Source organism: Mustela nivalis (assembly GCF_964662115.1).
Source record: "Mustela nivalis genome assembly, chromosome: 5".
Classification (NCBI taxonomy): domain Eukaryota; kingdom Metazoa; phylum Chordata; class Mammalia; order Carnivora; family Mustelidae; genus Mustela; species Mustela nivalis.
Genome location: NC_139024.1, coordinates 154,582,068 through 154,608,023, shown reverse-complemented (window position 1 = coordinate 154,608,023; position 25,956 = coordinate 154,582,068). Strand labels below are relative to the sequence as shown.

The following is a 25,956-nucleotide window of genomic DNA, read 5'->3' as shown; positions in this document are numbered from 1 at the left end:
GTTCCCTTTAAACCTACTTTGCTGAGGGCTTTTATCATGACTAGATCTTGTGCTTCATCAAATGCTTTTTCTGCATCTATAAATGATCACATGGTTTTTATCCTTTCTCTTATTGATGTGGTGTATTACATTGACTGACTTGCATGCGATGTATCCTACTGACTAATTTGCTGATGTTGAGCTACACCTGCATCCCAAGAATAAATCCCACTTGGTCATGATGAATAATATTTTTTAATGTATTATTGGATTTAGTTTGATCATATTTTGTTGAGGATTTTCACATCTGTGTTCTTCAGAAATACTGTCCTATAGGTTTTTGTTTTGTTTTGTAGTTCTTTATCTGGTTTTGGTATCAGGGTAATTCTGGCCTCATGGAATGAATTTAGAAGCTTTCCTTTCTCTCTATTTTTTGAAATGAGGTGAAAATCGGTATCAACTCTTCTTTAAATGTTTGGTGGAATTCACCTCTGAGAGAGCAGCCTGGTCCTGGACTTCTGTTTTTGGGAGTTTTTTGATTACTGACTCAATCTCACTGCTGATAATCAATACATTCATATTTTCTATTATTTCCAATTCAGTTTTGGGAGGTTATATGTTTCTAGGAACTTATCCTTTTCTTCCAGGTGGTCCAATATTTTGGCATATGGTTTTTCATAATATTTTTTATAATCCTTTTTTTCTGTAGTTTTGGTGCCTACTCTTGCATTTCTGATTTTTATTCTATGTTATTTTGATGAGTCTGGATAGATGTTTATCAATTTGTTGATCTTTTCAAAGAACCAATTTTTGGTTTCATTGATCTGTTCTGCTGTTTTTGTTTTGGTTTGTTTCTATATCACTTATTTCTACTCTAATCTTTATTTCCTTCTTTCTATTGGTTTTGGGTTTTGTTTGTTCTTCTTTTGTTAGTTCCTTTAGGCATAAGTTTAGGTTGTTTAATTGAGATTTTTCTTGCTTCTTGAGGTAGGCCTGTATTGCTATAAACTTCCCTCTAGAGCCATTTTTGCTATATCCTGAAGGTTTTAGACTGTTGTGTTTTCATTTTCATTTGTTTCCATGTATTTTTTAAATTTCCTCTTTGATTTCTTCATGGACCCATTCATTGTTTAGTAGCATGTTACTTAACCCCCATGTATTTGTGTTCTTTCTAGATTTTTTCTTGTGGTTGATTTCCAGTTTCATAGCTTTGTGAGGTACATGGTATTATGACTTAAATCTTTTGAGTATTTTGAGACTTGTTTTGTAGCTTAATATGTTATCTGTCCTGGAGAATGTTCCTTGTGCACTTGGAAAGAATATGTATTCTGCTGTTTTAGGATGGGATGCTTTGAATGTATCTATTAGATCCATCTGGTCCAATGTATCATTCAAAGCCACTGTTTCCTTGTTGGTATTTTGATTGGATGATCTATCCATTGATGTAAGTGGGGTGTTAACATCCCCTACTATTATTGTATTAGTATTGATTACTTCCTTTATAAAGCTTGTTATTCGCTACCTTATGTATTTGGATGCTTCCATGTTGGGTACATAAACACTTACAGTTGTTATATCTTCTTGTTGGATTGTTCCCTTTATGATTATGTAGTGACCTTCTTTGTCTCTTGTCACAGCCTTTGTTTTAAAGTCTAGTTTGTCCCATAGAAGTATTACCACCCAGCTTTTTTTTTTTTTTCCACTTCCATGTGTATGATAAATGCTTCTCCATCCTCTCTCTTTCCATCTGTAGGTGTCTCTCTAGGTCTGAAATGAGTCTCTTGTAGGCAGCCTATAGATAGACTCACATTTTTATCCATTCCATTCTCCTATGTCTTTTGATTGGAGCATTTAGTCCATTTACAAAGTAATTATTGATAGGTATGTACTTATTGCCATTTTGCTTCTTCTTTTATGGTTTTTTATGTAGTACTTTTCTTTCCTCACTCATGGGTGCTGGTTTTCTTTAGTGATATACTTGGATTTCCTTTTCTCTATTTTTTTAATATCTCTTACTGGTTTTTAATTTGTGCTTACCATTAGATTTATATATAACATCTTCTGCATATAGCAATCTGTGTTAAGTTTATGGTCACTTAAATTTGAACCCATTCTAAAAAAAAAAACTAAATTTTTACTCCTCTCCCATCCACATTTTTTATATATGTTGTTATACTTTACATCCTTTTATTTTGTGAATCCCTTGACTGATTTTTATAAATATGCTTAATTTTAGTGCTTTTGTGTTTCCTACTTTTCTTATTCCTATGTATGGTCTTATCTTCCACTCAAAGAGTCCCCCTTAACATTTCTTGTAAGCTGGCTTAGTGTTGATGAATTCCTTTAACTTCTTTAGGTCTCCTATTCTGAGTGAGAGCCTTGGTGGATAGAGTATTCTTGGTTGCAGATTTTTTGCTTTCAGCACTTTGACTATAGCATGGCACACTCTCTGGCCTGTGAAGCTTCTGCTGAAAAATCAGTGGATGACCTTGTGGGGTTTCCCTTGTATGTAACTGTTGTCTTTTCTCTTGTTGCTTTTTTTTTTTTTTAAGATTTTATTTATTTATTTGTCAGAGAAAGAGAGAGAGAGAGAGAGAGAGCGAGCACAGGCAGACAGAGTGGCAGGCAGAGGCAGAGGGAGAAGCAGGCTCCCTGCCAAGTAAGGAGCCCGATGCGGGACTCGATCCCAGGTTGCTGGGATCATGACCTGAGCCAAAGGCAGCCGCTTAACCAACTGAGCCACCCAGGCATCCCTCTCTTGTTGCTTTTTAAAATTCTCTCTTTATCACTACTTTTTACCATTGTAATTACTATATGTCTTGGTGTGGACCTCCGTGGATTGATTTTGTTGGGGGCTCTCTGTGCCTCCTGGATCTGGATTTCTTTTTCCTTCCCCAGATTATGGAAGTTTTCAGGTATTGTTTCTTCAAATAAAATTTCTGCCTCCTGTTCTCTCTCTTCTCCTTCTGGCATCCCTGTAATGTGAATGTCATCACCCTTGATGACAGTGTTGTTGAGTTCCCTTAATCTGTTTTCATATATTATTATTATTTTTCTCTCTCTGGTTCAGCCTGATTCTTTCCATTACTCCATTATCCTGTTAACAGATCCATTCTGCTTCCTTTAGTCTATATTTATTACATTTAGTTTTTTAATTTCAGTTACTGAGTTCTTCATCTCTAATTGGTTTTTTCCCATGTTTTCTATCCCTTTGTTGAGGGTCTCACTGAGATCCTCACTCTTCTCTAGTTCAGTGAATGTCTATGGGACCATTACTTAAAATTCTCTTTTGAACCTATTTGTTCTTCTCTGTGTCATTTAGCAATCTTGCTGTGATTTTGTTTTGTTCTTTCATTTGGGATATATTCCTCTGTCTTCTCATTTTGTCTAACTCTCTGTATCTGTTTCTATGTGTTAGGAGAGTCAGCTGTGTTTCCTATTCTTGAAGGTAGCGGCCTTATGAGGAAGAGGTTCTGGAGTGCCCTGCAGTGCAAGGTCCCCTCTTCTCCAGAACCTGGAGGTCTCTTCTCCAGAACCAGGGGTGTTTTCTGTGTGTGTTGTATGTTATGGCTGAGCTGTATCTACCTTCAGTCTACCTGGGTGTAATGTCTCTCTTTGTCTGTTGTGGGCACTGTTTGGTCCCTGTGGTGTTAATGGGCCAGTCTGGAGCTGATGTGGGCTTGGATTGAGTCAGATCAGGTATTTGCCAGAGCTGCAGGAGCACCAAACTGCAGAGTATTCTCCCTGTGTTTTCCCCTGAGAAACTTTCATTGGTTGGCAGGGCCTGTAGTCAGACTAGATGTCTGCCCCAGCTCACTGCTGGGGCCAAGTGGGACTGGTATATGGTTATCTTCCCCTCTCCTAAGGGCTGAGTTCAGTTTGGTGTAGTGCTGGGCCCTATCTGGGGTGCTGGCACACGACCAGGCTTGTGGTTCTACTTTAGATGGACTGCTGCTGCAGATGGCCCACAGCAGGGGTGATGTCATCAAGGTCTGGACCAGTCTGCTGTAGGAACGGCTTTGCAGCTAATGGGAAAGCTGCTGAGGCCAAGATGGATGGGGTGTGACTGCAGAAGACTGGAGGCTGGGAGGACCCACTGTTAGCGAGCTGGGTGGAGAGTGTTCACACTGCATTGGTTTCCATATGTGTCCATGTGTCTAGGCTGCAGGTCAAGGGAGGGAAACAGCACCTGTTTTGTTCTTGGAGAGTTCTCCCAACCCCTGCCCTTCCAGCACCCACTCTGAGGTTAGCAAACAAATCTCCCTCCTGTGTGCCCCAGACATTTTTCAAATTGCTGTTTCTATGCAGTATCTCCACACTTACCTTTTTGAAAGCCGGCAATCAGCTTCCTATCCCCCTCTGGATCTCCAGGGATAAGCCCACTGATTTTAAATTTTTAAATTTTTAAAAAGATTTATTTACTTTAAGGAGAGAGAACACACAAGCAGGAGGGGCAGAGGGGGAAGGAGAGAGTATTTCACGCAGACTCCATGCTGAGTATGGAGTCGGACATGGAGCTTGAGCTCACAACCCTGACATCATGACCTGAGCTGAAACCAAGAGTCCGATACTTAACCTACTGGGCCACCCAAGGGAGCCCACTGATTTTTAAAGTTCCAGATATTAAGCCCTGCTGATTACAAGAACTCACAAAGTTAATCCCCTCTGATTTTCAAAGCAAAATGTTGTAGGGATTTGTCTTCCCAGTGTAGGTCCACTGTGCTTTGAGTGCCTGGTGTGAGTTATGCTCCACTCCTCTCTCCATGCCTACATCATCCCTCCAGTCCACAGTCAGATACCTGGGGTCAGTCTGGCTCCTGATCGAGTCTCCACCCTTCCTACCCTTTTCCATATGACTTCTCTCTACATTTCTATGGCCTCTTAAGTCTCCATAATGTTAAAGGTTTTAATTGACCGGGAAGATATAAAAATCTAAATTTATATGTATATAATAAATAGCATAACATCAAAATATATAAAGCAAAGAATGACATGACAAAGACATTGAAATCATAGTGAGGTATCTGCACACACCTCTCTCAATAAATGATAAACCAGTCAGACTCACAAACTTGGTAAATGTGTGGAAGAGTTGAACAATACAATTGAATAGAGAAAACTAATAAACATAGAAGATTGCCCCCAACACCTACAGATTACCCATTCTTTTCAAGGATACACAGGTCTTTTAAGCAAAATGATGATGTGTTAAGCTATAAGGCAAGTCTTGGCAAATTTCAAAGATTTAAATCATACATAGTGTGTTCTCAGACCATAGCACAATTAAGATAAAAACCAACAAGATAATCATGAAATTGCTATGTTTTTGAAATTCAAAAATAGCTTCTAAAGGAGTGCTTTACTTTGCTCAAGGAAAAATGAGAGTTTTAGAAAACTTGTTTTGGGTGCGGGGCAGCTCACCTGCAGCCCCATGGTGTGTCACAGCATCGCGGTGCAGAAACTGGCTGACTGGGACTCATCAAGGGCAAGTTGAGAAAGTGCAACTCGTTCTGTCCCTTTGATAGACTTTCCTGTTTCTGTGCCAGTGTCTTGTTATTCACATATTTTAGTTTTGTAGCGTGTTCTGACAGCAGGCGGGGTGAATTCTCTTTTATTCCTCTCTTTCCTCCAAATTATCAAGGCCATTCTTGCGCATCTTCTTTCAGAACCGTAAGATCAGGTTGTCATGCTCCAGCCTGTTTTTTGAAAAAAATTGTTCCAGAAACATTATCATTAGCCAACTTCATTCACATCTGTTGGGGTTGGGAAGATTCTAACAAGGGAAATGGTGAGGCCTGGCCTAATGGAGGTGGGGTGCAGAGAGAGGGCACAGGGAGATGCTGTAGAGTTGTTCTGATGGGAAGACTTCACAGGTCAAATGGTCAAGGAGTTTGGGAGGATTGTGAAGTAACTGGCATTATTCTCTTTGATGACCCACTGCCCACAGCTGGAAGCCCCACCTGACGGCTGTGCACACCGTCAGCTGAGCAGCAGCTTACCCAACAAAGAGAAAACAAGACTTACGATTCCTGAGCTGTGGTTCTTCCTCTCTCTTTTTACGTTTTATTTTTGAGTCTAAATCATGTTTTTGGTTTGTTAGAGGACATGAAATCAATCTTTTGATTTTCCTTGTATACAAGCAAATGAGTAGCCAATAATTATACCCTTTTGAGTTATTACTTGACAGACCATTATAGCTTTAAAAAACTGCTATATTTTTAGCAGGAGCTAGTAATTGTTTTCATTAAAATTATTTTAGTTATGTAAATAACCATTGAAAAATATCTTCCTTTATGTAATATATAACAAGAAGTGAACAAGATTTAAATAAAGAAAAGCAGTAACATTTTCCCAAGGAATATAAAAAGAGACCAGAATAAATGGGAAAACATATTACAGTCTGTGGCTAAAATTAGCCACTCAGATGTTGGTGAGGATATAGAGAAAGGGAAACCCTCTTACGCTGTTGGTGGGAGTGCAAGCTGGTGCAGCCACTCTGGAAGACAGCATGGAGGTTCCTCAACAATTTGAAAATAGAGCTACCCTATGACCTAGCAATTGCACTACTAGGGATTTACCCTAAAAGATACAAATGTAGTGGTCTACAAATTACACTACAAATGTAGTGTAATTCTAAGGGGCACTTGCACACCAGTGTTTATAGCAGCAATGTCCACAATAGCCAAACTATGGAAAGAGCCCAGATGTCCATCGACAGATGAATGGATAAAGAAGATGTATTGTGTATATACAACAGAATATATATCTCAACCATCAAAAAAAATGAAATCCTAACCATTTGAATGATGTGGATGGAAGTAGAGGGTATTATGCTAAGTGAAATAAGTCAATCAGAGAAAGGCAGTTATCATATGATTTCACTTATAGGTGGAACTTAAGAAAAAAAGAGAGGATCATAGGGGAAGGGAGGGGAAAATATAATAAGATGAGCTCAGAGAAGTGAAAAATCATAAGAGACTCTTAACTATAGGAAACAAACTGAGGGTTGCTGGAGGGGGGATGGGCGGGGAAGAGGGTAACTGGCTGATGGGCGTGGAGGAGGGCACGTGACGTGATGAGCACTGGGTGTTGTATGCAACTGATGCATCCCTGACCTCTCCTTCCGAAACCAATAATACACTATATGTTAATTAATTGAATTTAAATAAGATAAATTTTTTTAAAAAATTATGTTCTACAACATTCTATGTTGTACCAATCTCTAAATCCAGTGAAATCTCAAAATCTAAAAATTCATTGAGGGCCCCAACAAATCAATAATAAAAATGTAAACAATGTAATAGAAAAATTTACAAAAGATATGAATAGGAAATTCTCTAACGAAATACAAAAATGGCTAATAAAAAATGAAAAGAAGCTTAGATTCATTAATAGGGAGTAACAAGATACATATACAAAGGGTCATTTGCAGAATTATTATCATTTTAAGAATTTGAAGAAATGAGTATCAATGGTGAAATAGTTAAATGTATTACAGTTGATCACATTAAATTTTTTTTTTTTTTAAGATTTTGTTTATTTATTTGACAGAGATCACAAGTAGGCAGAGAGGCAGGCAGAGAGAGCGGAAAAGCAGGCTCCCTGCCGAGCAGAAAACCCAACCTGGGGCTTGATCCCAGGGCCCTGAGATCATAACCTGAGCTGAAGGCAGAGGGTTTAATCCACTCAGCCACCCAGGCGCCCCAAAATGGTGGTTTTAAAAAAATGAGACAGATCTGTATTTATTGATCCAGAAAGACCTGTAATGCATATTTTTAGGGGAATCAAGTTGCAAGAACTACAGTATTATCACTTTTATGTTAAAATAACACAGCATGTAATCGTGTGTGTGTGTGTAATTCTAAGGAAGAAGATCTGGAGAGCTTACATTGTTGAGCTTACATAGGGAGCAGACAAGGTAGGGGCAGGCAGATTATGGGATCCTCCACTTCTTACTTAATACGCTTCTGTATAACTTACATGTGTTACTACAAGAATGCACTTCTGTATTTGTTATATAATTAGGAAAACAAATATTGGTATGCATAACACAGACTAACTTGGCTTTAATATTTTTACTATTCTTTTCCAGTTTTATTTAATATTTCTTTTTATCTGCTAGTTTGTATCTTCATGGATATGCATTTCTCATATTGCTACATGTTAAAATAATTTTTGTGCCTCTGTAATATTCCATATTCTGCATGAACCATAACCTCAAGTCTTCTGTTGTTGAGCATTAACCAATCTTATGAAGAATACCATCCACCTTACTTTCCCCATGGTTTTGAATTCTTTCCTTGGGATGGAATTCTTGAAGTTGGACTGCTGAATGGAAGGATATGAACCACTGTGCGCTGGATAGCATCTTCTCAGTCTTCCAGTGAAAGCACAAGCGCCTGTCACATATGGACAGTTTTCCATGCTCTATTTGCATATGGGGACTCCCACTTTTTCTTAGTGTTAATTCGCTTCCCACTCTCTTGCATGCAAATTGTAGTCATTAACTATTTTTCTTCTAAAAGAAGAAATACTTTAATTTAAATAAATTTAATTACTTTAATTTATTTACACAGAAATAATTTAATTTAAATAAATAATTTAAATTCAAAGAAATACTTTAATTTAAAAATTTAATACTTTTAAGTTGATCATATTTTCTAAAACAACAACAACAACAAAAACCTTAAAAATATGCAGTACCTTTATGTATTAACCTAATGGAAGAAAGAAAACAGAACTCGGCCTCCTGTTACGCTTATGTATTATTTTAGCAGTTGAAAATCAGAGCGAAGTTGCCCAATAAAATAGGTAACCTCGATTGTTAGAACATGTATTTTCCTCTGCGGACTCTATAAACCTATTTTAATTTGAATGCAGAAAACGTGCCCTGAGTAGTCTTAATTTTCCGGAGTTGGTGCCCATCCCTCTGTGGTCCCCAGAACAAGCAGGCCTTGTAGGTGCGTCCAGAAACCGCAGTGAGCGATGCTGTCAATAGGTGGCGCAAGAGGACCAGCTCACAGCCCTGGGCCGGCTCCAGGGGACCCCCTTTCTGAGCTCTGGAGGTTGCTAAATCCTTTACAAGAGAGCCTCGTGAAGTGCATGCAGTCTTCCCTGCTTTCAAATCAAGAAGAAAGATTAAAAAACATTTCAGTGGGAGAAAAAGTAAAATTAAAAACGCTATTTCCTATCTCACCCAGGCATCCTTCACCCACAATTTGGTTTCCATCCATAGGAACTGAGCCCAGTTCCCTGGCTTTCCCCAGGTAGTGCATTTCCTCCATCCTGGAATATTTACTCAGATAATTCTTCAGGGGCCTCGGGGGTGCTGTCAGCTCTGGCCTTCACCACTGGACGTGCACACTCCCGACTGACGGTGGGGGACCCTGCTCTCTTTGGCTCCGAGGTCTCCCACTCTGAGTGTGGTCCCTCTCAGAGACAAATTCTCCTCCAGGTAAGTGTTCAGGTAAAGATTGACTCAGACCCACAGGTCCAGGAACAAATGTTTATTTTCTGAGAAAGTCGTCTCAAATTTTAAGAAGGAAAAGAGATTTTCCTAACTTGCCAAATAGTGGAGTTCAAACTTGGCTTTATTGGTCAGAACAATGTTACCTCCTGTCTTGGACATCATCACCTGGCACCCCCGTCCTGCCCTTCTTTGCATGTTGGCCTCTCTGAGCCAGCGTGGATGAGGGAAGAGCTACCTGTCTGCGACCTTTCCCTTTTAATGAACCCTCCCTCCAGCATTTCAGCTCCCTTAACTCTGAAATGTCATCTTGTAAGGATTAGGTGTTTAGGTTTCTCTTCAGCCTCGCTTTATGGGAGGTTGAGAAGTTGGTACTTTACTCTCCTGTTTACGTGAAAAACCAAGATGGGAGGATTGTGTTGCTCAGCGGTAGCTGCAAATATCACATGATTGAAGGTGTGGTCTGGGTGAGAGCAGCCCATGTGCTGATAACAGTCTGATCCTCACAGAAGGATGGCCCCACCCAATAACTGAATAAAGAAGGGAGTTCTTCCTTTTTGAGGCACTGATCTACCCAATCTGGACCCGTGAAGACTTTGTCTCCATTAAAACAACATTTATAGGGCTGATCATTTCAGTGGCTGTAACTGACTCAAGTAAATGGGACCTTGTCAGCAGCAAAAACTTTAATTTCTCCCTTTTGCATGACATAACCATAGGACCAGGGTGAATTTTCCTCCACAAAATAGGTCAGGGAAATTCTTATAAGGCCGGACAATGAAGCGATGTTTCCAGGGGCCTCAGGCCAATATTTCTCCAGAAAAAATGGAACCATCAGCAGCCTCACAGGCCAGGAACAAACATTGCCTTCTGGGTAGACAGACGTTATTAAGGATGCAGTTCAACCAGACATTTGATACACAGCGACCAGAGAGAGCATTTCTGACTACTGTGGCCCTGAGTCCCAGCTGCCTGACCTCTGCAGCTGCTCAGGGGCAGCTCTGTGGAACTGGAAGTGAATTCTGGAAAGGGCACGTGGCTGAGAATCTTGATTCCTGTCGTCATGTCATCACTGCATAGTTTCTACCAAGTGTTGACAAAGCCCGACAGGTTATTCTTCAATAACATCACCCAAGGAATATGGTTCTTATGTTCCTGCTCCCAAAGAGAACCATTTGGAACTTAAGCCCTTTCGGAAACTGACTCTTCCCATCAAGAGAAGAAAATTCATTCTCCTCTCCCATCAGTGACGCAGGGCAGAAGAGACAACTTAAAGATTTAGGAGAAAGGGCAGTGCTACAAAACCGGGCAAATAAAGGAAGAAATCCTTCCCAGATCAAACTTCATCTTAGGCTGACAGTTTGCAAAGCTCATTAGAGAAAGCAAGAACTCCTTTGGCATATAATTGCAGAACACTCTGAACTTACAGTGCTGTACCACAGGGAAGCATGTTCTTTGATGACCAGTCAGGTAGTTCTAGCATTTATCAGACTCAGCCCCAGGCAGAGTACTCTGGCCACAGAGGAGGCAGGGACGGCATAACCAGAGAACCACAGAAACCCCAGCAGAGCAGAGTTCACGCTTGTCCCCACACTCAGCCACGGGTCTTTATCAACTGATACTGGAAGCGAAGGAGTGATCTACATCAGAAATTCACAGCACCACGTGCGGTTTTTTGTACGTAATGTTCGGTCGCTGCGGAGAAACCTGTATCCAGCTCTTGTTTCCGAGCGTGGTTTCAGCTGTCCTCCACTCCCACGCTAGTTCCTTGAGGCTGGTGAGTTGTGAAAGCCTTGGTGGTAGGGAAAAGAGGACTCCTCTAGGGATATCCGCCCAGCCCTGAGATGAGCTTCAGAGGTAGGGCAGGTGCGGTGAGCAGTGGCTACCATCTTCTTCTCTCCTTCCCTAATGCCATGTGTGCCATTTCTTGGGCACTCCTCCCTCCAGCCCCTTCTAGCTTCCACTGAGCTTTTTCTCTCTTTGCTTCTGGGCAGACCCCAACCATCCTCAACTCTTACCTTCTGGGCACCTGCAGCATCTTTAATCACCCCCAGCCCCATCTTCCCAGACCACGAGCACCTGCCCAGAGGGCCCATCATTTTGTGGCCCTTTGTCTGTCTCTTCTTTGTGTCTATAGGCTCTGGAGGTCAGGGATTGTATATCCCTGTGGTCCTACTGCATCATACAGTGTCATTTTCAGTTAATACTTAATAGTAACAACAGTTACTATTTATGGAACTCTGTGAAGGGTCAGGCACTCCCTGAAACATGCAACATACTTTGCTTCTTTGGAGATACAAGGAAGGTTTTCCTCTCTCTCTTTTACCAACAAGGAAACCAAGGCCCCAGAAGCTAGGTAACTAACCTGCCCAAGGTCACACCATCTGTTTGGATCCAGAAACTGGAACTTGACTCTTTTTGCATAGGGAGCCCTGGTCCTAACTCATCAGGTGTGGCTTTGATGGTCGATGGACAGGAGGCCTGTGGCATCTCTCAGTGCCTCGGTGCTTCTCTTTCCTGCACCCTCTGTCTCAGCATCATGCAGGGGTCGAGGGAGGTGCTCCAAGTGACACGGGGGCCCCAGGACCTTAGCAAGGGTTGATGGCTGGCATGTACTCTGGGGCCCTGGGAATGTTTCCAGCTCACAAGCCTCCTTCGGGGAGGAATTGGGGCAGATGATTGAACAACTATTCTCTCTCTTCCCATCTGCCTTCTCCCCACAGAGGATTTTTTTTTAAATTTTCTTATAACTGTCTGGGTTTAAGGAAACCTGTAGATATTTCCCTTCTCCAGCTGCAGCAAGAATGGCGTGGATGTTTCAGATTCTTGGGCTTCTTAGAGATGGGTCATGTCAACAATGCTGTCCTCTTCGGGTATTAAGTAGTATTAACGATTTTTAGTCAGAGGCTCTTCCTGCCATATGGTGAGGTTGAAATATGACCCATCGTAGTGCCTTCTAAACGACAAATGTAAGATAACAGGAATACTGAAGCGTAAGTTATCATCATTAAAGACTAATCATTTATCCAGGGCTTCTGTTGGCTTTCTGTCCATATGCTCAGTTTGTAATAAGCGTTGTCTCATTTAGTCACCAAAACCAATCCCCGTAAGGCAGGTATTGACTGGGGACTCCTGGGGGGCTCAGTCAGTTGAGTGGCTGACTCTCGGTTTCAGCTCAGGTGATCTTGCGGGTCCTGGGATGGAGCCCGGCATCAGGCTCCCTGCTCAATGGGGAGTCTCCTTTTCCCTCTGCCTCTGCCCTTCCCTCACTCTGGCTCGTGCTCTCTCAAATAAATAAATAAATAAATAAATCTATCTTCGGGGGAAAAACGCCACACAAGTACTTACTAACTGTACAACGTAGAGTAAGTAGCTCACTGGGCTTCCATGCACCAGTCTGCAACATGGGGGGAGCATTAGTACCTGCCTCATACTGTTATAATGATGCTGCGATTAAGCACCCACATAGAGGGGTTGGCCCAGTGCCCAAGATGAAGCGTAAGTTCAAGCCTTCTGTGCCCTCATTCCCATTTTACAGCTCAGGAATCCGAGCCCCGGAGACACTTGCCCAAGTTCACAGAGTGGGATCCAAACCCAGACCTCAAAGGGACATCCTTTATCCACTCTGCCATACTGCCTTGCTTAGTTAACCACTGGCTCAGTTAAATAAGTTCATTATTTTACGGTGTCTTTTGTCCCCTCTCTCTAAGTGTCTGGAAATGAACTCAACTGGTGAGGGCCCAGGGCCTCGAAGATCAGGGTCAGTTGGTGCATCCCTCAGAGGCTATCCTGCACCGACACAAGGATGCAGGATGGCGGGGTGAGGGACGGACGCGTGGGTGAACCCACACATGTCCCTCACCACTATCGGAAGAAAGCCTAGCTCCAGTGAGAGGGACCCCGAGTCCTCGTTTGCCCTTGCTGGTCTGGATTTGTCACCGTCTCCCTGGCTTCATTAGTCACAGCGCGCTCTCATTCTCAAACAGTGTTGCTTTCGACCATCAGTTATGTGGCTGTCCCACCAGAGTGTGTCATCTCAGCAAACAAAGGGCCGTGTGCTCTCATCATCTTGGGGTGCCTTGCCTCTGTTCAGACTGACCACAGCCATGCCTTGTCCAGCTGGATTTTTCCCTACCACTTCTTGCCACTTGCTCTAAACTGCATCCCTCCATATCTCCCCAGCTACTCTTGCTGTCAGATTCTTGGTGGTGGCCTGGTGTTTAGGGAGGGTGAATGGCGTCTGCATCCTGGATCCACCCCACGCCTGTCACTTCCTTTCTGTAAGATCTAGTTCCTCCTCCGCAGAGGGGGGCATGAGGCCAGGCCTCGCGAGGGTGTTCTGGTGGGGTGCTCGGTAGCTCTTCGCTGCCTGCGAGTCATATGAGTCAAAAAGAGATGATGGGCTGGTCCGGCTAAAAAGACGGATGCTCTTCCTGGTTTTATCACAGTTATCCCTGCCAGGCACCAACATCCCACCTGAAGCATGTTGAAGGATGCTGGGACCACAGTACGGAAGGTCTTCATAGAGTATTTCATTCCTCAGCTGAAGGCTGATATTCCAAGTCTGGGGCAGGCAACCTACTGATATGAATTGTGAGCTGCCGTGCCTGCCCCCTGCCCAGACCTATCAAGCTATCTGGAATTCAAATCCTGATTTTTCTTTTTTTAAGATTTTATTTATTCATTTGACAGACAGACCACAAGTAGGCAGAGAGGCAGGCGGTGGGGGAGGGGAAGCAGGCTCCCCACTGAGCAGAGAGCCCATTGCGGGGCTCTATCCCAGGACCCTGAGATCATGACCCGAGCTGAAGGCAGAGGCTCAACCCACTGAGCCACTCGGGTGCCCCTCAAGTCCCGATTTTTGCAAGGTGTTGAATTTTTCTCAGCTCCTAAGAAGATACTGTTAACCTCTCAGAGTATCTGGGTTGCCCCCTCGCAACTCAAGGAGCCCTCATGCAGTGTCCCTCACCCCAACCTGGTTTCCTAGTATGGTGCACCTGACTCTAGACTTGTCTTTGCAATCTCTGCTACGCCTCATCTTTCGGGGAGCTGCTCTTTGCTTGGCATGATTGCAGAGGTCTGAAAATCAAGCATAAATGTGGTGGACAGATGCTGGTTTTGTCTTCCCATTACCCATCCTCCCCTCTCTTGGTAAGAGCACTTGTGTTGTCTCTGCAGAACTACACCCCCCCCCCCGTCTTTGGGTGGGGCTGATCCGTCTTCTCCACTCCAGCCACCTGTGCATGACAGAGGCCTCATCAGTCAGAGCCACAGTGACTGGTTCATGGAGACTCCATGACTCGACTTAAGCCAATGAGAAGCAGTCCTGAGATTTTTGCTGGGCTGGTAGGGCAAGAAGTGCTCCTTCCTCTGGGGTTAGGAGGACAGTAGAGAGTTACTGCAGGCCGGCTTTGCCACCTAAAAATGCAGCAAGCACAGAGAAATCTCAAAGCTGGCGATGGCAAGTACATTTAGGATGACATTGCTCTGGCACCCGATCGAGCTGTGCTTGAAGCCCATCCACCCTGATTACTGAGCCAGTTAAATCCTCTTTTATGCTCACACCATTTTGAATGAAGTTTCCATTGCTTCCAAACCCAGAAAGTCCTGGTTAATGTCACAGGGAAATGTGTTCTCTCTCTTGAAAGGGTTACATTTTAACAATAGACTTGTCTTCAGCCCGAAGAAATGAACTGGTGCGGTAGGATTTCAGTCATTGGTGTCAAGCGAGGTGGCTAGAATGTTCTGCAGTGGGGTCAGGAACTAGGGACTCTCAGACTCTGCCCCTACCAGGGACTGTCCTGTCTCCCTGGCATTGAGACTGACCCACCTCGAAGAACGGCCCCTGTCAGCCCAAGAGAGAGCTCCTTGGCTGTCGGAGGCCTGGGGTAACAGCCAGTCCCGTGTGATCTCTCCCTGTGAGAACGCATCTCACCGCAAGCCACACAGATCGCTCATCCTTGTAATCAGCAGCGCAACCCCCACAGGCAAATTAGGAGCATTACTCTGTGAGGATCCGCTGAGGGGGCAGCTTGGCCTAGAAGTGTCCTCTCTCATGCTCCCTCCTCTTCCCGGCGTTCCCATGTTTAGCATTCAGACAGGCGGCCAGACTTGGCAGGAAGAGTCTATTTTTCTGAAAGTTAAAACTGCTTTCCCAGCTGGCCGCGGGGGAAGGGGACAGCAAAGAAGAGCAGGTCACATACCAGACCAACCTTCTTGTCTTTCTTTTTTTCTCTCTGTAAATAAGAGTGGCTGTCCTCCTTGTTTTCTCTGAAAGAAGATCACTTTCTGCAGGCAGACACGGGGCTCCTCACAGCCCCTCTCGGTGGGTGGGACCCAGTGAAGGACACAAGGCTGAGGAACAAAATCCAGTCTCCGAGGAGCACAAGAATTCTTTTTACACGGACATCAGTTCCCTCCATTAATGGCTCACAAATGAGTTCAGACTCTTTTTTTTTTTTTTTTTAAATCTGTGAGATTGTTTTAAATTGAGCTCCAGAAACAGACCCTCAGAGCAGGATTCATGTGTAAGTCATTTATTAAGGAAATGCTTCCAGGGGAAGCCAGCGAGGAAGGAGAGGCCAGACAGAGAAGGGGGAAAACCCATGCAAACCCCCACCCTCAGCCTGACACCCCCAGGGGAGAACTGGGTGGGGGTAGGTTGTGCCTCAGAGTGTGTCTCCATGTAGGGCAAGGATGCTACGCTGTCAGACCCCCTCATGGGTGGCTGGCAGTCCCAGGTTGTAGCTGGCCCTGGAGGAAGCTAAGACAAAGACTTCCAAGCCCTTCGGGCCCTCTGCGCTTATGAGCAGAATGACTCTGTAGATCCAAGGCAGTTAGGAACCACAACACAAAGCAGGGGTCGAGGGGGCAAGCCACACACAGATATGGCAAAAGGACACTAGGTATCTGGGATGGGCACCAACAGTGCTCAATAAAGACTTAACACAAAACACCACAAAATGTGACTGGGCTCCCCCTTCTGGGGAAGAGTAATGAGCCATGAAGAAGCCCTGTCATTCTTTGAGAACTACCACTATCCTCTCCACTCCCCACCCTGCTACCCCGACTCCCACATGCACACAACCCAGCCTTTCACAGCTGACTTCCCTTGCCTCCATGACCAAGTCAAGAAGATTCTTTCTGCTGAGATTTTGGTCTGGAGACTGAGAGAATCATTTTTAGTCTGGCTGTTGGCCTGGACTGGCGTGGTGTAGACTTAGAAGTGGGGTCGCCACTGTGGGGTGTGGCCAGGCTTGGACGTAGACCCAGTGAAGCCAAGAAAACCGACTCACAGGGAGAAAGAGGAGTATATAACCAGATTAATAGCTAATAAATATTAAGGGCTGGCTCTGCCCCAGGCACTGTTTCCACATGGATGAGCTCATCTGATCCTCAGCACAACCTCATGGAGTGGGAACTCTCGCTGCTCTCATCCGAGTCCAGGGCACTCATGTCTCAGGCGCCTTGAGTAAAGGTCACGTAGCTTGAAGAGGGGCAGTCAGGATTCAGTCCTCTGGTTTAGCTCAACAGTCAGGCGCTGCCCAAGGCCAGGAAGGCAGCTGAGCCCTCAGAAACCCAGGTTAGACTCTGTGGCAAGCGAGGGCCAGACAGAGGAGGGGTCGTAGCTGCCCCGGGTTTCCGGGATGTCCTCTCCCGCACACACCCGCTGGAAACGTTTGTCCCACCGTCTTATAATAACCACGTTCCACTTGCTTTAAAAAAACACAATGTTCAGGTTACGTTTCTGGTGATTGCTATTGCTTGCAAGGAAAAGACTCTTAGGGAGGACCCCTGCTCTTGATGAAAAGAGAGAAAAACCTGAAGTTTATTTTCAGCTCTCTCCAGTTCCAGAAGTTTCCTGTCCTCATGCCTCAGTTTGGGTCATAAAGATTTGGGAGGTCTTGGGGGGTCCTAAAGATAGATTGATTTATAGAGCATGAGTGGGGGGAGGGGCAGAGGGAGAGAGAGAATCTCAAGCAGAGTCCCTGCTGAGCCCGGAGCCCAACATGGGGCTCCATCCCACGACCATGAGACCATGACCTGAGCCAAGTTCAAGAGTGGAGCACTCAATCGGGTGAGCCACTCAGGTGCTCCCACTCTTGCCCTCTTGGGTATCATAAAGGAAATTTTCAACTTTTCATGCCTTGTGGGCTCCCAGGGAAGCTCTACTTTAATATTCACCAAGGTCAGACTGACAGAGCTAAACCTCAAAGTGTGGACTCTATTTCTGCCCTCAACATACTTGTGCATCTGCTTCGTTAAAAAAGAAAAGAAAAGAAAGAAAGAAAGAACCGAAAGGACCCTTCCAAACACAAAGATAAGAAAAACAAATCTCCCTGGTTCCCATAAGATTAAGGTCATAGAGCCTTGCACATACTAAAAACATAAGATAAAGTCTGTCACTTTCTGGAATGTCTTTTGTCCTAATGATTTGTAACTCTTAGTGTTAAATATATATATATGTATACACACACACACACACACTCATACGTATATATATATAACCCCAGATCAAATGTTCCTTCCCCAGAGCACGCTCTTCTTTGTGAAGATCGTATATCCTAGGCAGCTGTCCTAACTTGGGCTCAGATAAAACTCTTTTCCTTTCTCTTTAAAAATTTTAAAAATGTTGGTTCATTTTGTGTCGACAGGTGTTGGAACAGGCAGTGGCTGGACAATGCCACGTTACCAGCTGGGGAGACGTCCGCTTTGCACCCTCTGATTTTGAAGGTAAACATATCCCTAGGAGAGAACGTCCCCCAGGGGATGCGGCCTTTCAGGTGGAGGCGGGATTAGCGAGAGACAGTGAGGAGCCCGAAACTCTAGGAATTGTGGGAGAAACTATGCCCTGTGTTTTGATTAGGGCAGACCTTATTTTCTGGCCTTATTTTCTTTCCCCAGCTGTGAGAAGAGCCAGCTGAGGTGCTCTGTGTCCAACAGGAGAACCCAAGCGACCTACACAGTGGAAGAGAAAATAGCACAAGCCTGACAGCTTTGTTTATAGTTAAGAAGATTCTGTCTCCTGTAATAGTCACATTCTATAGCCAGTATAACAAAGTTTCTATTGCAAGCCCATATTACAGACTTTTTATAGAGGACCAAACCAAATCTTATTTTAAACTACTGACTAGCAGGGGTGCCTGGGTGGCTCAGTGGGTTAAAGCCTCTGCCTTCAGCTCAGGTCACAATCCCTGGGTCCTGGGATCGAGCCCCACATCAGGCTCTCTGCTCAGCAGGGACCTGCTTTCTCTCTCTGCCTGCCTCTCTGCCTACTTGTGATCTCTGTCTATCAAATAAATAAATAAAATCTTAAAAAAAAACACCCTACTGACTAGTAAAGGGAACTTATGATGGTAAGAAATGGAATCTATACAGATTTAAATTCGATGAAGAACTTCTTTCCTTCTCTGTTGCCACTTTGTTTATAATGCTCCTTAAATGTAATGTGTACATACTATAATACACAGAGACATATATAGTAAAAATGTATACTGGAATGGAAATCTTCGAATCTTGTTTATATTTCCTGAGCCAGAAATTTTCAACAAAGCATTTACATTCTTCAGAAAGTTACACTAACAAACTATTCAACCCTTGACATCAAAGATAACCCTCGACATCATAGCTTCTATTTTTGTAGATTCGGTGTGAAAACAGGTCTAAAATCTCTGATTTCCATTAACCTGACAAAGTCAACGCCTTAGCAGAAGATCCCCTACACAGGACAGTATGGATGTAAAACAAAAGTGGAAAGACATGTTTCTGTCAACTGTCTTAACCACAGAAGGGGGGAGTGTATCCCAACGGCATTCCGCTCTCTCTGATGCCATGACAGAGAGCCGCAGGCCTTCAGGGCAAGCGCTCTCCCGGAGCCTGGACACGGCCTCTGATTTCCTTCCAATGCGAGCATTCTAGAAAGCTACTATTAAGCTATGGGTGATGGCATCCTTGTTACCATCTGTACCAGTCTATGGGTTTGGGGGTTGCAAATTGCAGGATCCTCTGGCTAATTTATGCAAGAAGAGTGTTGGGTACGGTAACAGACAGCTCATAACATCAGCGAGAGAACGCAAGGTGCGCTGTCTGAACTCAGAAGCACAGGCCAGTTAATGGAACTGGGTGGGGACCAGAAGCATCAAGCCTTCGCCATGATCAGGAAGCTGCTGAGTCGACCAGCTGCCCTACCCCTCCTTGCTTGGGGAGAAGACGAACAATGGGCTTGCCGCACAGTCCTCTCTCCCGACCAGAGGCTGACAACTTGCTTTGCCCGCTTGCTCCTCCCAGACTCACATCGGATCTCCTGCTTGACAGGCAGGTGAGTCTGCAGAATCCTGGCACTGGTCACCCTCCCGGAGCCGGAAGGCACGCTGGGAGAGGGAGCGATGTGGACTGAGCTCACCTCATTTCAGGATGAGCTTACAGCATCGGGTTTTGGAAGAAAGCACAGGATTATAAGAAAGAACTGTAAGATACAGAAATTGGAGTGTGGCAGCGTTCACCACAGCTGGCCAGGAGAGAAGGGGCCTGATGAGACAGCTGGCCAGGTCTCTCCAGAAGTAAACCCTAAAACGAAGAGAGAGAGAAACTCTGAGCAATCAGCCACCATAGTTCACCCGGGACTGGGGGGTTCCCAGGACATAAGACCAGCCGTGCTCACATCTGGCAAACCAGGAGGAACAAGTTATCCTAACTCCAGGACACTGACCATTGACATCAACCAACTCACTCACTGGCTCAGATTTTTCTCTCACCCAGCAAATGTCTGATGATAATGAAGCCTTCTGGGTATGTAGAATAAAGCTCCCAAATCATTCGCCACAATGTCTACCATGTGCTACTCACTCAATAAATGCTTTTTTTTTTTTTTTAATATTTTCAAAGTTTCACTTTTAAGTATCTTGACCAGTTAACCCAAAGCTCTCCTTTCATCAGTTTCTCTTCCTCTCTGTACAGGAATGGATTTCCTGTCTGATTTCTATTTTTCTGTTGAGGTTTTGCTGAGTGTGAGGTAGTGCCCAGAGACAGGTCTTCCGAGTGCCTTACTTCTCCGTTAGGCCCTGGTCCTCAACACCCCACCCGGGGACAGGACAACCCCATGAAGGCTGCTTCCCGCCCTCTCTGAGACGCCCAGGGGCAGTTTCTGGGCTTTGGAGATACCACCGTCCTTCGGCGTCCTTGCGTGGCCACACCCTGTGGCGTCACGGAGCATCTGTGATACCCCTTTGTCAAGCCTCCTGTGGTGAAGGGAGGAAGCATGAGATCTCTGAGGAGGAGGAGGAGGCAGGACACCCAGGGGTGAGGGAGGCCCTCACATGCCAGAACAAGTCCCCTTCTTTCAGGACTAGAAGGTCCTGTCCTGCCCCCACTGTGGAGCCTCCCCGAACCTGCCCTTCAGGCTGCATTCCGCCCCAGACCTTCCCTCCTTCTTTTGCCACCTGTCGTGTCCTCCTGCAGCCTAGTGCTCATGCGTCTTTGGCCGGCCATACCTTTCTCCTCATTCCTCTCCCCCTCTTGGTATCCTCCAGTCTTTCAAGGCTTAGCTCAGATGCGGCCGCCTCCCCAGACCTGCTTTGGCTTTTTCCTTCCTGTCAGGATCATTTCATCATCTGGGCTCCCAACTGACTCTGTGGGACTCCTCCAACACCGACCCTGTGGGATCTGGCCATACGGTTATTTGTGAATCTGCATTCTTCAGAGGATTTTAAGCTCTCCAAGCCAAATCCGTGTTTTATTCATCTTCATATACTCAGTGCCTACAGCAATTTAAAAAAAACCTGAATGGGATGAACCTAGTGAAGAAAACACGTCAGAGCTACTTGGGTGAGCTCCTCCGGCAGGTGGGACAGACGCCTGGGAGTCCAGGACCCTCAGCAGAGACGTCCAGGGGGGCCACCCCTCCCTGTTATTTTCGATAAGGAAAACATCTCTTCCCTCCCTGTCCTAAAAATATATACAAATATACATGACCCCCATCTGGTAAATATCCCTTTGGGAACAAGCCGTGTAAAAGTTTTGAGACTCTTATTTCATGGCACCATTTTATGAGACTGACGCGCTGCCTCCTGCGCTAAGGAGGCAGGTTCATGGCACCATTTTAAAACACAGTCCTTGTTATGCTGTTGGCTCACACATGAAATGGAATGTTCCAGACATTGCTAAGAAATGCGTGTATTTCGTATGTGAGAAGCCTGACTTGTAACGACTTGTGCACGTGGAGAGTCCCCAGCTGTGTGCCAGAACAACAGGGTGTTACGACTGCCTCAGGAACGAACTGGTTTGGGGGCACTGATGAGACACTTCTGTCCTTTGCGTGGCTGCTTCCCCTTCCGTGAAGTGAGGCGTGGGGCAGTGACATCTCGGTCTCTCCGGCTCTGGAGTTCTGGGAGGTTCCGATTCTTCGATCACTTCAGGGTGAAAGGAGAGACGCTACCTTCAGATCATGGCATCTTTGACCCCTTCTCTTCTGACAAGGCTGAGAAGGGGACAGCCCCACTAACACTGCGATTGAGGAAGACTTGGAAGTTGGTCACTCCGTGTAATAAGGAAACACTTTCGTCTTCCTCTTGAGGATCAGGAAGCTGCCGCAAAGGGGACAAAGACCCTGCCCGAATGCTTCTCTTCCCTCCCGTCAGGCTGCCGGAGGAGCTGAGACAACGGCCGCCTCACTCTCATTCCCCTGGGGAGGCCATGGATGTCGGTCACTCTGCGCATAATCGATTATGGTGAAACTAAAAATATCCGGGCCCTTCATTACAGGAGAAAATAAGACTCTCCTTCGGTGAGGCCTGGCAGCAGTTGTCAGTTTAGAGGGCTTGGGGACAGGCATGGGGTCGCTACTCAGCGAGCTCAGACCTGTGTGATTCCTGTATTTCTTTCCCTGGGCGCCACCCCGGACCCCGCCTCCTAAAGCTTCAGCTCCAGGCACGGGCACTTTCCTGTCTTGCGCCCCTCTCCCAGGGGGTGAACATCTTCATCACCAGTCTCTTCCTGTCCACTCGCATGGAAACAGCTCGTGAGGTTAGGGAATTTGGATTTTATCCCAAGAGTCCTCCACCTTCCCCAAGGGCTTTCAGTGGTGGCAGTATGTGGTCATTCCAGGATTTTCAAAGGATGGCTCGCTCTTTCTTTCTTTCTTTCTTTCTTTTTTTTTTAATTTATTTGACAGAGATCACAAGTAGGCAGAGAGGCAGGCAGAGAGATGAAGGAAAGCAGGCTCCCTGCTGAGCAGAGAGCCCGGGGTGGGGCTCGATCCCAGGATTCTGGGATCATGACCTGAGCCAAAAGCAGAGGCTTTAACCCATGGAGCCACCCAGGTGCCCCAAGGATGGCTCTTTTGACCAGCAAGTGGATTGGCGTAGGCAGCCAAAATGGGACACAAAGACGCTAAGGTAGTTTGCGTGACAGGTGACGGTGGCTTGGGCCAGGACAGGGATCGTGAGGATGGCTAGGGAGCAGATCGGAGAGGTGACTGGGAGTAGAACCCCTGAACGTGGGGCATGAGGAGCAGAGAGCAAGGAGGAGCGCCCAGCTCGCTGGCTGCAGCAACTGGATGGGAGGTGGAGCTGCTCACGGAGACAGAAGGGCTGTGGAGAAGCCACTGTGAGGTTAGGAAGGGGAGAGGGAGAGAGGACAGTGATGGGCTGGAAGGGGCGAGAAGAGCGCACGGAAAAAGCCGACACTGGCCTCGCTTTAGCCTCATGCTTCTCTCTCAGAGGCCAGCTCACAATTCTGTCTCTGCTCCACAAAAACCATCCCCCAGCAGTGTTCTAGGCCTCCAAGCTCCTGTGAAATCAGGTGTCAGCAGCCGTGAAGAACCTTGTATTGAGGTTAGGGGATGGGCTGGATGAAGGCACAGCCAGGATCCATCCATCCACCCAGTCCTGCTGTGCCAACTTCAACGTGTCACAACTTCTCGAGCCTTGGTTTCATCTTTTCTAAAATGAGATTTTTGGATGTGATGTTGTCTAAGAAGGTTCTCTGAGAGTTGTCAAATGTTCTGATTCTTTATTACTCCATAATTCTCTTTCCCAAATGCTGCGTATTTCAAAAACGGACTGGAAGCACCGCCCATCAGAAGCACTCACGATGTAACGCGCAGCGTGGGGTTACACAGCAGTGCTTTTTAATTACTCGGTCTGAAGAGTTAACAGAGGCTGCAGTTATACTCAGAGCCAGGTTGTCTGAATTCAGATCTCATTTCAGTCACTTGCTGGGCATGTGATCACGGCAAATCACTGAACTTCTCGGGCCTCAGTTTCTCCATCTGCAAAACGGGCTCAGGATTATTATGACAGTATTATGGATTAATACATGTGAGGCACCGTGTGTATTCGATAATTATTATCTAGAGCAACCATTCTTGGCCTTCACTTTCTTATCTACTCATGAACAAGAACATGGGGGAAATGAAATAAAAGCACATATCTCCTTAAAGCATACGACACAAAGCCTGTTTCTTGGTGTTTTCATTCCATGAGTGTGGGTAGACAGGCAGCGGGAGAGCCACAGCAAGGACCCGGCTCCCACTCCCGTTCCAGTTTCCAGAGAACAAGCTGAACCCTCTGTCCTTTGCATGTTCTTTTGTGGCAGGAGAGAAACCAATTTAGTGCTGTGCTATTCTTTCCTCCTGGTGTTTGATAAGCTTTTATTTAAAAATAATACCAAGTTTTCCCTTAGTGGTTTGCTTTAAAAGTAGCACAATGTGCTTTGTCTCCGTGCTTTCCATCCTCCACAGAGTCCTTGAAGGTCTCTTTCTCCCCAGGACAGTTTTCAAGTAGAAATAAACACGCGGGCGTGCTTTCTCCCGAAGCCAACATCTCGTTTCCATTTATTGCAAATGAGTTGAAGGGAAAAATATGAAGAAAGGATCTCATAATTATGCTTCCTCCCTCCATGTTCTTTTAAACCCGTTGCTCCTAGCAGAATCTCTGTGTTTGCCATGAAATTCTGCAGCTTATGGAAATTTAATAGCAACATGGGTCCAGAGAAGAGTCAAAATTGATATTCCATGCTTAAGCACGAATGAGAATGTTCCTTGGGAGGAGAACATTCCAGGCGTGCAAGGGTATGTGCTTAATGGAGGAAAATGTGAGACTCCAAGAAGTCAGAAGAAGGAACCATATGGTGCGAGCTGTGGGTCCAGAGAACGGCCAGTGAGAAGAAAGAATGAGAATGCATGGCAGCCAGTCCTCTGCTTCTTGTTCTGGTCCCCTCCCCAGCCCCCAGTCTCTCCATGATTATAATGAGCAAACAGTCCAAATAGGCATTGAAATGCACTACAGAAGAGGAAATGCAAACTTTTCAACTGCCTTATATCCGGGACCTAACTCTACTTTTCTGCTCCCTCTGGCCTGCTGTTCTCCCTCAGCTGCTGCTGTAAATTATGTGCATCAGAAAAGCAGTGACTCATGCAGCAGAGGCTTGAGGAAATGTGTGGCTTAATGAGGAAGAGAGAAGGTCTGATGCTGATTGCAAAAAAAAAAGAAGAAGAACAAGAGGAAAACGCTTCATTTGGTATCACATACTATAGGCTCAAGTTCATTGCGAGCACAGACTTTGAAGGGCCCAGAGTGAACCAAGGTGGCGGAAGGGAGCATCGTCTGTGAGCTTCCTCTTCTCTCTTTGCCTTGTGGTGGCCACCTGATCTGATTTATGGCAAGTGCCATGTAGAGCGGGACTGTGTTGCTGGGAGCAATGGGGCAGGGGGTCTCCGGAGCAGACCAGATGGTGAGAACATCCACTCCTAGGCCCTCATCGAATACGGGGGTTTCTTCTACTTCCTGCATCATTCCAGGGGACTGTGTCCATTTGCAACAGCCAATACAACCTTCTCAGTGGCTACCGTCCTTAGATTCCATCCTGATCTTGGTCTTTTCCACTCCCTACTCCAGAAAACGAAGCTTGAGAGGCAGGCACAGTCAGGATCCCGAGGTGGTTGTCTCACCCGACTGAGCCCCATGGGACCCTGAATTGCCAAGTCACTACATTTGGTATAAAGGCCCCCCACCCCGCCCTGCCAGGTGGAGGTTTTTCAGGCTAACAAAGATCACTCGGAAATAGATTCAAGGACTCTGAGCAGCCCCTAGAAGCTGGCAAAGGCAAGGCACAGAGTCTCCCCTGGGGCCCTGCAGACACCCCGCTGTCAGTCAACTGCGACCCCACCTCAGACTTCGGCCTCCCCAGCTGTGAGGTAAGACGTTTGTGTTTCATGCCACTACTTTGGTGGCAATTTGTGATGGCAGCCCTGGGAAATGAATACTCTGGAGTCTTGATATAAGGGAGCCCAGACCCCCTCGCTGGGCAGATCAGGCACCGAAGGCCTGGAGGAGTTTGCCGATGTGGGTGAAATTTGCTTTGCTGGTCAACAGGAGCCGCTGACAAGGAGCAATTTCTTTATTTTGAACCCAGTTCTAAGCCCTGGGCGTGTGTCCCGTTGTGACATCAGCAGAACCACAAGGCAGCGGCTGTGTTCTTCCCCCCACTGGCAGATGAAGACACTGAGGCCCAGT

At 45.6% G+C, this 25,956-nt stretch overlaps 1 protein-coding gene across 3 annotated transcripts in view; it reads left to right on the top strand.

Annotated features, from left to right (window-relative positions):
• Positions 1 to 25,956, top strand: part of RIPOR2 (RHO family interacting cell polarization regulator 2) — a 202,390-nt gene that overhangs the window by 33,314 nt on the left and 143,120 nt on the right. The window contains exon 2 of one of the 3 annotated variants that reach the window (XM_082731474.1): positions 18,100 to 18,178. The exons of the other annotated variants lie outside the window; for them this stretch is intronic. The gene's annotated coding sequence lies outside the window, so the exon portion shown is untranslated. The remainder of the gene's footprint in view (positions 1 to 18,099; positions 18,179 to 25,956) is intronic. 3 annotated transcript variants of the gene reach the window in all.